General features: G+C 36.5%; 1 protein-coding gene across 3 annotated transcripts in view; it reads right to left on the minus strand.

Annotated features, from left to right (window-relative positions):
- The window catches only part of gpr158a (G protein-coupled receptor 158a), a 741,191-nt gene that overhangs the window by 649,433 nt on the left and 77,641 nt on the right, over window positions 1-14,117 (minus strand). The gene's annotated exons all lie outside the window — the stretch shown is intronic.

Here is a 14,117-nt window from a genome sequence, read left to right on the forward strand (position 1 = left end):
TCACAAATTCACTATTCATTTCTCCGCTCATCACTCTCTCTAGACCAACATCAAGCCTTGAAACCTGTTACAAAACATAAACAATCTCTATAATGTGTCTGTGATGTGCTCTTCCATTGATCTAGCCATCTATCATCCTTATCTGTCACAGTTCCCAAAGCAAAGCCGTCAGCTGCCATGCGAATTCCAGCACATCACACACACACACAGAGAGAGAGAGAGAGAGAGAAATCTGTATTATAGTATGTTTCCCATCTTTTTGCGCCCCCTGGCGGCATTGTCGCAAACTTTTACGCCTAAAAACATTTTAAAGGGTCACGAAATACCAAAACAGAGTGAATGCAGCCTAAGTTACCGAGGAATGGGGACGTTTTTTCTTCCATTTGCTGTGCGGTACCAAACATTCCATTAAAACTACACTCGTCCGGCAGTTCCTCGCCTACAATATCTCATTTGTCATGGGTGTATGCATGAAATGTTCCTGAATGAAAGTGCCAAATTGCAGTTAAAATAGACAAATGAATAATTTGGCGAATAATTCAATTACTGATGTCCATGTAAACATGGTCACTGTCTTTCTCCACTGCGTATGTGTGTTGTTTTGTCTTTGTGAACATCTGTGTGTGCTCGAACCGAAAACTCTCGTTTTTATGCAAACCCTTCCTCTTTCCTTCCCTTGACACTCCCACCTAAACAGAGCTGGACACACCCACTTTCCTGACTTTTTTTAAAACTAGAAGGTGAGATAGGGTGGGGTATCATGGTGCTTTAACAATCCCTTTGTCCCGTGGCCACCATTGTTATATATACAGTTTATTATTATTAATTATTATTGCTTTATCCTTAAATGTTGATATACGTAAATATACGGTTACTGGTTGTTTTTGTTTTCTTTAATTCCTACTATATCAATGGTCTTTAAATGTTCTATTTATTGTAAACAGGACAAATGCTTTGGCAATACATATAACATTTGTCATGCCAATAAAGCAAGTTTTAATTGAATTCAACTGAACTGAACTGAGAGAGAGCGAGGCTGAAGGTGAACTGTAATTAAAGCAGACTCTCCCAGCTGTGCCGGCGTTTTGGCCTGGGCTCAATCTCTCCATGTGCAAACAGTGACGCGCCGCGCTGTGTGTAATCTAATAACAACAGTCTGCTCACTGCTCAGGAAGCTCCATTATTGGATTGATTATGGAAAAAGGATTCAGAGAGGATGAATTGCACCAGTGCAGACACTTCTGTCATAATTAAGCTGGGGGAAAAAGCGAATGACAGGCACATCTGTAGGGGGTGCTCCGGCAGACCCCCACGGTTCCCTCAAACATGAGATGACATTAATCTTGGGCATGATTTAATAGTGAAGTTATAGGCCATTAAATATTTATTCTGCTTTATATAGCCAAGTTGATAAACACTTTTTGCTTTTCATTTATCTCTTCGCTCAACAGTTTTCTTCTTCTTATTTTTTTAATATATAAAAGTATGATACAACCACCTTTTTTTAGTAACGAGTAATCTAATGAAGTACTGTTTCCCCTGTTACAACACCATTACCGTCACTGATAATAAAATGCGCACTGCTATAATTGAGATCACTGAATTGGTTTTCATGCAAGCAGCGTTTCTCTCAGCCACAGGACCTCTCTTTCTTTGGGGTGTGTATGTGTGTGTTAAGCTTAAAGTTTAAAGGTAATGTTTGCGTATAATATAAGCACTACATTTCCTTCGCTGAGCTGAAAGGCAAGAATATTTATGTAGTATATTATGCACAGGAAAAAAAAAGAGTCTCTCTGCGTTAGTGACAAGTAATTCTAATCTAATGAAGCACCTCAAGGCGTCACATGCTGCCACTAAATTAGTGGCTACACATGCGATAACGTGAACTCTGCTACTGAAGGAGGAGACAAAGCCTTGACGGCACAGCAAATAAAACTTAACTTTTCTCAACCGCAAACACTTATTACTCAGACAGAATTGAACAAAGTAATATTTTGATATATAGTAGAGAACATGCTGCTGTTGTCTCTCACATTGTCCCACAACAACATTACAATAGAGTAGATAACGTTTTATATTTATTTTATAGTCATGCCATTAGATTAATTTTTTTAAAGTAACACAGTAGTCACTTTCCCTGGTAATTGTTACATTTATAATTATGTAACTCCGTTACTAACTCAGTTACTATTTGTGGGAAGTAACTAGTAACTATAACTAATTACTCTTTTAAAGGAATGGGCTGAACACTGGGTAATTAAGTTTTAGTATTTTGAGATTCACAAGTGTTTTCTGTTTATTTACAGTTGTGACTTGCATTAAGGGGGCCTTGATCTCTTTGTCAATTTCTGATGTTGAAAATCAACTCTATAGTTTAACAAAGTGACTTTTGGTTGGTCATTTAATATAATATAATGTATAATAAATAATAAATAAAGAAATACATTTGTAAAATAACAAAAAATGTATACTGGCAGTTAATTAAAAGGCTTTGTACCATATCATACAACACCAACCCAGATATTATATCACTTTAAACTATTACAAATGTTAATAAAAGTGACTTTTATTAAACTTTTTAGGGATAAAAGTTATTGGAAGAAAGATCAAGGTTCATAATGCAATTCAAAATTCAAAAGAAATAAATGAGGAAAGAAAAAAAAGGAATCACAAAATACAGAAAACGGGAGAATTTATTTATTTATTTATTTATTTTTTCAGTGCAGCCACAAAATGAGGTGGAATGCAACAGTACTAAATTAATTTAAAGCAAAGAATTACACATTGGGGATACAAATTATAAATAAAATAAAATAAAATAAAATAAAATAAAATAAAATACATTTAAATTAAATTAAATTTATTAATTTTTTTTTTTTCAGGTTCAACCTAAAATGAGTCTGGATTACCCGAGGGATGCATATTCATTTATGAGTACTCTTTTAATTTGAATAAACTACTTTTGCTACAAACTTTTCCCATCTACATTACATACGTAGGAAAGATTCCGGAAGCAGCCATAATCGTACAAAACATGTGCACTTGATGTCTTCATTACTTGAGATCCATTGTTAGTATTTTTGTGTGCCCACTCGACGAAAGAAGGCAAGAGTGCAATTTAAGATAAGGCCAAACATATATAAAAAGAGGCAAAAAGGGATGTAAAAAGTTCAACTCAGATAATTTTAATGACCCCTTTAAATGCACTTTTGACATCCTGTGGGAAACGAATGTGTTGTGTTTTTGAAGATGAAGGGAATGTGTGTGTGTGTGTGTGTGTGTAATAGCTGTCTAAGATCCAAAAGCGGTGTGTGTGTGTTGTGCTTGTCAGGGGAGCATCCAGTCGGCCAGCTCTTAATTAGAACTGGGAGTACCACACGCCTCCAGCAGAACTCTCAACAGTTTGAACCAGTCACTGACAAACCATGCAAAACTAACACTTTACACCTCCTCATAAATATCCGATGTGAAGTAAACGGCACTAGATTTGAAGGATTACTTCATTGTTCATTCATTTTTCTTCAGCTTAGTCCCTTATTTGTCAAGGGTCACCATTGTGGAATGAACCGGCAACTATTCCAGCAAATGTTTTATGCAACAGATGCTCTTCCAGCTTCAACCCAGTACTGGAAATCACCCATACACTCACTGATTCACACACACCCATACACTAAGGATAATTTAGGTAATTCAATTCACCTATAGCGCATGTCTTTTGACTGTGGCACCCAGAAGAATCCAACGGGAGAACATACAAACTCTCTGAAATGCCAACTGACCCAGCCAGGACTCAAACCAGCTATGTTCTTGCTACGAGGCAACAGTGCTAACCACTGAGCCACCGTGCCACCTACTTCTGTATCTTAGGGAGTCAGATGACAATGACGGTGAGGGTCCAAGCAAAGTTTATTAATAGCTTAGTCAGGCAGGCAATGGTCAAACAGAAATAAACAGATACATTAGGTTAATCTAAAATCGTAGTCGTGGTCACTGGCGAAAGGTCGGTGCAGGAGACAAACAGCATGGACAATACCAAAAACAGGGGTCAAAAGCCACAGTAGAACAAGGCAAGGAAAACACATAGACATGTTACCAAGACTTAGCAACGTGTTTGTTTTTGAGAGCTGAATATTTAGTTCAAATAATCAGTCCATGATGAGTTACCAGTTGTGTGTGTGTAATCAGGAATAGAACTGGAACTGGTGTGTGTGTGAGGTGCGCGATGGGATTTAAAGTCCAGTTCCTTGACAGCTTTGAAGCTCTCCAGCGATCTGCAACTGCAATCGCCGTTGATCGCGATAACTTCATAGTTTTATTTATTTTATTTTTTTTGAATACAAGAACCAAATGACACCACTGCATTGAAGAAAAAATACAATAGCAAAAAATGTTTATATCTTTACAAGCCTCAATCATTAAGAAAAATAATATTATAAGCTTTAAGAAACCTCTTATTATTAATAATAATATTAATAAGTGTAAGAGATTCAAGAATGAACAAAAATTCAGCAAGGAGAATATTAAATCTAGGTATTGTCTTTAAGAACAAATTTTTGTGTATAAAACATTTACAGTGTAACACAATATTAACAATATATATATATATATATTTTTTTTCTTCTGGAGAAAGTATTTGTTTTACTTCGGCTAGAATAAAAGCAGTTCTTAATTTTTTAAACACCATTTTAAGATCTATTATTAGACCCTTAAGTGATATTTGTTTGTCTACAGGACAAACTATCACTATAAAATGACTACCCTTATACCCTAAAGGTCTTTGCGCACTGAAGTCTGAAATTTTTGTATGAATTTGTATATTGTATTCTTATGCAAAAAAATTGTCACTTAAACAAACTTTGCACACTGAGTTTGATGCACATTAATTGATCCATTTCAAGAGTTTGCCCTTAGCTGATAATTGATTATAAACGTGTTTGGCATGCTGTCCTGGGAGAGAGCTCTGAGCTCATAAGATTCTCGAGCCCAGGGCTCCTTTCCGTTGCCGGGCGAGAGGGGAGTTTGAGCTCAGGTAGCTCACGAGAACTCCCCTGCTTGATACTGGTGATTGTAGATTATGGATAGCTATGGAGAGTGTATGCTGAATTACTTGTCGCTTTAGTTTTGTCAATTTACTTATGTTACATGACTTTTGTATGTAATGACGAAGTAATCATTGGAAGACGTGGTTGTTTGAAAATACGCACACCCATATGCACATGAACATTTTTTGTCTATCTGTGTTTAAACCACTCAGGGTAAAGCACCTATATGTATGATGCTGTTGATGAAAGTATGTGAGAGTATAATTATTGTTGTTTTGAGATTGTAAGCAGAGCGGCCAACGGACTCTATGAAAGTACTGAAGCTGCCTTCTAAAACTGCAAACTATGTTTAGTTAAATTTATTTTTAATTAAACCTCCAGCTCTTCTTCATCTGACAGACTGGTCATTTTTGGGGTCAAACTGTTGGTCAAACTGCTTTTATTCTAGCCGAAATAAAACACATAAGACTTTCTCCAGAAGAAAAAACATTATAGGAAATACTGTGAAAATGTCCTTGCCCTGTTACACATCATTTGGAAAGTATTTGAAAAATATAAAAATAAAAGAAGGGTGAATAATTTTGACTTAGAAGAATGCTGCCACAAAACAAAGTCTAGGGGTCCATTCTTTAAGGTAAACTTAAAAACAAGAGATAATTTCTGGCTAATTTAGTTCTTCAAAAAAAAAATTGAGAATTAGAATATCTAAATAGTTAAAATATCTGAATAAAACTAAATATTGGTAGGTTTTTTTTTTTTTTTGCACATCATTCCCTCATAGCAAACCAACTTGTGGTAAGAAAGGCTTGATTAAGACTATTGTGGCTAATACAATCAAACTGACATAAACAGAAAAGGATTGCCAATCCAAATGCAGAAGCAAATTGTTAGACCTGGATTAAAGATTACCAAAAACAACCTTTTTTGTCCCCAGTAGACAATAATATGCATCAATATGCACTGACAAAATAAACTGTACACTTTTTCAGTACTTTTTCAATCCCTATGCAGAACATATTTATGAAGTGTTCCATGGCAACAGAAAGCCAGAGTGATTACAGGTAACCAGGAACCACAAGGTGAAGTTTAACAATTACAGAATGAAAGCTTTTTATTTGCTTGTTTGCTAGTTTTTTTCTAATATATATATATATATATATATATATATAATTGTTTATTTTTATATAATGAAGATTGTGCAGTGTTATTTATTTACATTTAATTATAAATTAGTGTACTTGACAGAAAACGAGCGATCAACCAGAGAAAACTCGAGCCGACCACAGCACAAGACATGACTGAACTAGTGTCTGTCACCAAAATCAAGAATTAACAAGACCAAAGTGGCAGAATTCTGGCAATCATTTACAAAAATGTTGCAATTATCGCAATGTCAGTTTTTTCCAATATTGTGCAGCCCTATTACAGTATGCAACTCTGATCATTCCTATCATCCTTCGCTTGTCACTCATGGATAAGATAAACCTTCTGCGTAATGGACTCACATTGATGACTGGCTGAAAGTTGATCCACACACAACAGCCAAAGATCAATGAGAACTAATGTAACCTGACCTCAGTGTTTGTGTCAGTGTGTAGGCATCGGTGCCTCATCCAAAACATAAAAGACAAAGAAGAACAAACATCTGAGGCTGGGTAATTATCAGTGTGTTGCAGATGTGCCACGGCACCCCCCCCCCCCCACATCCCCCTCTTGAGGGACCGTTCGTGTTAATCCGATTATCAGAAAAATTAATGGCCGTCCCACAGCAGTGGAAAAAAGATGCAGGCACGAGGATATTTTTGTTCAGCAGCTCTGAGTCAGAAAAGGCATGTGTGCGGGGAAAAGCCAGGAGGAGGGGACGGAAGTAGATGTTGCCTGGTTCGCTGAGGCGAGACTGTATTTTGCATGCTGGAGGGAAAGTCTCATCGCACTTGGAGCGTTACAAAACACACACACAGAGCTTCAAGTGGACGATTCCTCAGAGAGATGGAGAACACAAACAGAATGCAGTTGCTGTGGCGAGAGACGATGGAAAGCCAGACGGTAACCAGGTTGAGAAAACACTGAAGTGAAACTTGACTTATTTAACACTATGTTTGTGCAGTGATATTGGTAAGTCTTCATGTTTTTGCTGACTCTTTATATATTTCTACATCCTGGACCACAAACTACTACCTGACAAAAGTCTTGACATCGATCTCAGTTGTATAAACAACAAATAATAACTCGGCTTCTAGTTGATCATTTGGAAAAGTGGCAGAAGGTCGATTTTTCTGATGAATCATCTGTTGAACTGCATCCCAATCATCACAAATACTGCAGAAGACATATTGGAACCTGCATGGTCCCAAGATTCTCACAGAAATCAGTCAAGTTTGGTGAGGGAAAAATCATGGTTTGCGGTTACATCCAGTATGGGGGTGTGTGAGAGATCTGCAGAGTGGATGGCAACATCAACAGCCTGAGGTATCAAGACATTTGTGCTGACAATTACATTACAAACCACAGGAGAGGGCAAATTCTCCAGCAGGATAGCGCTCCTTCTCATACTTCTGCCTCCACATCAAAGTTCCTGAAAGCAAAGAAGGTCAAGATGCTCCAGGATTGGCCAGCCCAGTCACCAGACATGAACATTATTGAGGATATATTAGAATAATCGATTTTTCTTTTATGCCAAAAATCATACAAGTATGGGTCATGTGCCATGAAGATGACAATTGCATACTGTAGATTTCACTTGAATTAGTAATATTTAAAAACAGTTTTTCTCTGTATTTAGATGTTTTCGAACCCTTAGATTCCAGATTTACCAAATATTGTTCAATTCAAACTATCCATAGATTAATGGAAACATGTTAATTCAGCCTTCATCTGCTCTATATATCTCAATTTACAAAAATTGACACTTATGGCTTTATGGTTTTGTGGTTCACAGTCACATATTGAAAGTTAACAATAAAATTTATATATAATATTTACCTTTTTCTGAGGTGAGGAACCATATATGGTAACTTCAAAGACATTGATTATATTTAATAAAAAATTTGAAGTTATGAAGGTGTTGCCATAACCTCCAGTTTCATTCTGTTAAGCATTTCAATGAGTGCCTTGTAAAGGATTAATAATTTTTTTTATCTAACATATTGAATGCCAATAATTTTCTTCTGCCATTTTAAAATATACAATCTACACTAAAAAGTATCATCAAATTAAACAATTTCACAAATCATTACAAGTAATTGAACTAGACATGAAATGTTGAAGTAAAAAGTAGTAAATTTGTGTTAACTTCTTGTCTTGATTATTTTCAGTCTCACTTTCATTTATTCATTCGTTCGTTCGTTCGTTCATTCATTCATTCATTCATTCATTTTCATTCAGCTTAGTCCCTTATTTATCAGGGGTTGCCAATTTAGTTTACCGATTCACCTACAGCGCATGTCTTTGGACTGTGGGGGAAACTGGAGCACCCGGAGATATCCCACGCCAACACGGGGAGAACATGCAAACTTCAAACAGAAATGAAAAAAGTTAAACTAAAGTTCTAAATAAGCTTAACCATGTTTAAATGATAATTAGGTTTAAAGCATAAACCATTTTATTCCTTGAAATAAATAATATTTTTAAGATACAAAAATCCAACCACACATACACCATCATACATTTAACATCACCAACAAAATTATTTAGCATGCAATTATCATTAAATATTTTAAACGTAATCTTGCTCCAGCACCATTCGTCCAACTTATCCCAGCACGCATCGTAACACCCACCAAAATAGCATTTTACAAAAACAACATTTTTTAAAACACACTCTTGATGAAAAGGGGTTTAGCTGAATGTCAGGCCAGTCCGAAACGAAAAAGGGAGAAAGACAGCTCTGACATTTTCACAGTTTGCCTGGAGCCCTTACATGCACTCTAAATATTACTGATGAGAGGAACTTAATAACAAAACCTTCCCTCTTCCCAGAAAAACTGGACTCTTTGCAAGAAAGGAGAGTTTACATGCATGTTCATTTATAAGCCATTAATGCACATGGTCATGTTAACACACTAACCTGACTTTTCTTTATTAGAGCAAGGCCATAAACAGCTTAACCAATTAAACTCTGCTGCTATTTTGGGATTTACGCCTGGATTTACCGCCTACCCAAATTTAAAAGCTTACCAAATCCACATGTAGAGGTGTAAATGCAAAAAAAGCTGCTGTTTGTGGAGTTGCTTAAGCATCCTCTGCTGAGATTTTGAGACATTCAATGTATCAAATTAAATTATTTTGGCTGATTTTATTTAAGTCTGTAACTGAATTCAGTTGTAGTTGTAGTGTTGAGTAAATTTTAGTCTATTTAGAGAGGGACCAAATACTTTCTAAAATGAGTAAATTTTACTCCAAGGATTTTGCCCCTCCAGCCGCAGTACAGTACTGGGAAACACCCATACACACTTATTCTTTCTCTCTCTCTCTCTCTCTCTCTCTCTCTCTCTCACACACACACACACACACACACACACACACACACACACACACACACACACACACACACACACTTATATAATATGACTAATTTAAATCATCCAATTAACTTGTAGCGCATGTCTTTGAACTGTGGGGGAAACCGAAGCACCCAGCCAGAACTCAAACCTGTTTGTTGTGAGGCAACAGTGCTAACCACTAAGCCACTGTGTCACCAAATCAATGTTTCTTCCTTTTTAAGTCTTGTTAGAGCAAAATATCTAAGAAAAATGTTCAAATCTGAACATAACACTTATTGATTCATTAATATGTATGCCCCCAGAAGTGTTTGATTAGCCACAACATTTCCAAGTGAGATTACGACAGTAAAATAAGTTTATAAGTGCAACACAGCTTATTATATTTCCTATGTATGTGGGACTCTTATTTTGAAATAAGGGGCTCAATGTTAATACAAAAGGCTAACCCAAGAGTCTCATGCTCTAAATCAACCAATAAGAGCTCACAATTGTCAGTGTCTCTTCTTGTTGCTCCACAATGCCACAGATAGTACTAAATCATAATTGAACACGTGAGACATGACATGTGTGATTGTTTTGCACCTGTAATTCAGACTACACCATGCTGTATGAACTTCAGTAACTGACATGAGCTCATTAATATTCATAACCCTTCCAAATAAGGTCAAATCAGAGCATTTTATCTCACGGCTAGGGTTGTAAATGGACATATAAAACTGTTTCTGAAGGATATTTGCGATCACCTAAGAACTAACTTACCTAAACCAAACTGTCCATAACACTGCACAGAATTCATTTTGAAACACTCACTGATTTTGCAACAAATATCAAACTTTATATTCAAAATAAAGATTAGTCTATGTGATCGTTTTGCAACCATTTCTGCTTTGACATACCCCCCATATCAAATCAATTTAGGCAACACATTTTCTCTGTTATTTTACAACCTACAAATCATTAAAATGTGTGTATATATTTTAAGCAACTGTCACAAATGGCAGATGTAAATGATATAATTTCAATTTAATTTTTTTTTTGGACCAAACTTTGCAGGTGCAACACAAATACTGCATTTGAATTAGTATTTCGCTACCCATATGCTTCAATACAAATACACCGATTGATTAAAGTCTTGTGTATGGCGTTTACTTGCATTGCCGGTTGATTGTTGTGAGTTATCAGCATAGAGAGAGAGAGAGAGAGAGAGAGAGCACAGAGGAGCAGATGACGCATGTCTTGTCTTCAGGGATTTGACAGAGCTCTCATCCATCAGAGAAACACACTGTCGGGTCACACCTGCTCCACAGCAGACACATGCACTGTCAGCACTCACTAATTTAATGCCTCTGCATATTCATGAATCAGTACGTCAAGCCCTATAATTGCTCAACAAAACAAACCCAAGATTGACACTAACTTGATTTTATAGAAGTGCGTTTAGAATGTATATTACGACATACGTGTTTATTAATGGAATTAAAAGTCTACAGACCCACAAGGTCTAACGTAGTTTATTTAAAAGCCCCCTGACTGCCAGCATTAGTACCAGGAGGGTTACATAGGCAAGCCAGAGCAAATGCCACTACAGAGCTCTCTCTTGCATTTACTTTGTTTTTAACATCTCCATTAATAAAGAATGCTAAGTGTTGGGAATCATGATGACATTCCTGCTTGTTCAGGAACATGGAGGTGGGTAAAATGCATTGTATTTTAAGTATTTTAACATAGTTGTTACATAAGATATTAGCATCACTTCAATTAATGCTATACGTATGAATATGGTCAAATTTAAAAGTGCTGTGTGTAAACCTTTGATTCTTCTAATGCATAATAATTCCATACTATGTTTGGAGATATTTAAGAAACATGCTAAGTGAACATTCTTGTTTATCTGAAAAACAATGCTGAAGTCAGATATTCTGCTTTGAAAATGTGCTTTCGGTGCTGGAATGTCCGTCTTTTGTTTTGTTTTGGCCCGTTTAACCCAGCCAATGACAGCTTAGCCAATCATATTTCAGCCCCCTGGGTTGCCTTGGTGCAAAACAGCATATTCATTCAGTCTTGAAGGCTCTCGAAGTGTGCACCTCCCACTGAAGCAGAGAATAGTGCACTCACTGCACTCCAACAAAATTTTAGGGTTTATAATCTAATTAATACATATTAAACATGTTTAACATTACTAACTGTACATGCTAAATCACTGATATGTGCTCTGAGTAAAAAATGGTTTCAAATGGTTTATTTTGTTTTCAAGATCTGAGGTGAACTATCTGCTGTTGCTTTCAGTAGCATGGCAATAAATGTCATGTGAAATTATGACATTATTAGCATGTAACATTGAATAAAGCACATGAGGTGTACCTAAGGTGGTAAGTGTTAGTTTTCTGTTGTTCAGCAGTGAAAAAGTCGTTCCTAAAATATCCATTTCAGGTGTTGGTTAGAACAAAATTCTATTTTAATATGGAAAATATTCCTTCTATTGCCTACCGTTGCATTTATTTAGAAGATGATTTAAGTAGAAGAAACTGTGTAATAAGCAGGATAAAGTACATCCAGGGCAGTTGTTTTTCACAGAATAAAGCCCTTCAATATTTTATAACAGCCCAGCTTCATATTAGATTGCTGATAAGCCTGTCCGGCTTTATTCTAAGATAACAACCTCCAGGATTTAGTTTATCCCTGACCTATTACACATCGACCAGCCAATCAGTATGAAGCATTACAAAATGCCATGGACTAATAATAAACACTGAATGTTTCAACCCAGGCTAATTCTGATTACGTACCTTTATATATATTTCTGGATATGTCCCAGGAACTACATTTTTTGCAGTTTTTATTTTTGCGAAACCATCAAAGGCCACTGTGTATGCTTTTCAGATCTAAAATTTCTCTCGTGAGTGCCATTCTCACCTGTTCTACTCCACCAGAGGTGACTGAACTGCCCTACTTCTTCCCTAAACCCAACCATTAGTGTTTTCAAAAGCAATCCAGAAAAAAAAAGCCCTGGCTTTAGCCTGATTTTTACCACCTTTTCAGAATTTACCACAATCTCATCCTGTTATTTACATGTTTGTTTTATTATTTGGCTTTTGTTTTTGTTTTACCAGCTTTCTGGAACCATTCTTCGCAGGACTCAAACCATGTCATTGCGCTCAACTTCGCTCTGCGTCTTAAATCCTACGAGGTATGCGGCGAGCTACTGGAAAAACAGCGGGAAAGCCGTCCACACGGAGGTAAGTGATCAGCTGGTAAGCGCAAAAAAGAACGGTGTCATACTGCTCTGTAGCGTTCGTTTTAAGGACAAAATGCAGTACCTCTGGCTACATAATTCGCAATCTCCAGAAATGTATATAGGGCTACGTTTTCAGAATGAGCCTATGCTGCAATGATTAATGGCTAGTCTGGTTTGCATCTTGGTGTGCATATTTTTCTAACATTTCAATAGCCTATTATTAATTATACCTAGGCCCACACAAAATCTGCGCATGCAGAAATCCGCAGATTTCCACAGATTTTTAACTCATCTTTGGGTCTATGTATTTACTTCTGTAAATGTGTGTTAATTTATATTTATTCAGTTTTTTTTATTACTTTCACTAATATTATTGTGATATAATAATAGTAATATTAAAATGTTCATATGATTTATTTACAATACAGTTTGTAAAGTAATATTTTCTGTATTTTAGTAGATATTTTAAACGAGAGACTTGCTTTGTTTACAAAATAAATGGATCTAATTGGATTTGCATTGTAAACATTAAATGAAAGTTAAAAATAAATAGCAACAAATTTCTGCAGATTCATTCTCTCCCTAGTTATTCTTTTTTTTTTCACAAGGGTTGTGTCCACAAAATCTCTCTTTTCCCTGTATGTCAATTAAATTTGAGAGCAGTTTCAACTAAAAGCACTTTTCAACTAAAAATCCCGTTTGTTGTGTTTGCCAGAATGCAAAATCCATAATAGGATGAATACACGAAGGCGAATAAATGATTTAAGAGTTTCTGGGTGAACTATTCCTTTAAAAGCGGCAAAAGTAAAGCCAAATTTCCCCGGTGCAGCTCAGTGAGAGGTACTGTCATGTTGTCTGGCTCATCTGTGTCTGTGGCACTTCCCTCTGGAGTGTAAACCCGAGAACAGTGTGTTCCTCATCCCTCACGCAACATCCACACAAACACACACACACACACTCTTCTTCAAAGCTCGCATGGGCATTCAATCACACGCACTTCATTACACCCCTTCAGGGGCTCCATCCACTTGCAAGCCGTTGCCAAAAAAAATTGTATTATTTACCTTTACATAATAGTCCTGCAAGATTCATCTTAATGCCTCCCGCTTTCATTTCTTTTCTCTCTGTCTCTCTTTTTGTGTGAATTTCAACCCCCCTCCAGCTCCCTTTTCTTCGTCATTTTCAAAGAAGCCACCCCATTACGTAACACGTCGTTTTCTCTGCGCATCTTTGAGTCTTTGTGTAAGACCAAGAGAAAGAAGCAGAGTAGGAGTGGACCTGTCAGAGAGTGTTTGAACACATGCTCTCCCCCATACACACACACACACAAAGTCTGAG

The sequence above is a fragment of the Danio rerio genome, chromosome 24, assembly GCF_049306965.1.
Source record: "Danio rerio strain Tuebingen ecotype United States chromosome 24, GRCz12tu, whole genome shotgun sequence".
Taxonomy (NCBI): Eukaryota; Metazoa; Chordata; class Actinopteri; order Cypriniformes; family Danionidae; genus Danio; species Danio rerio.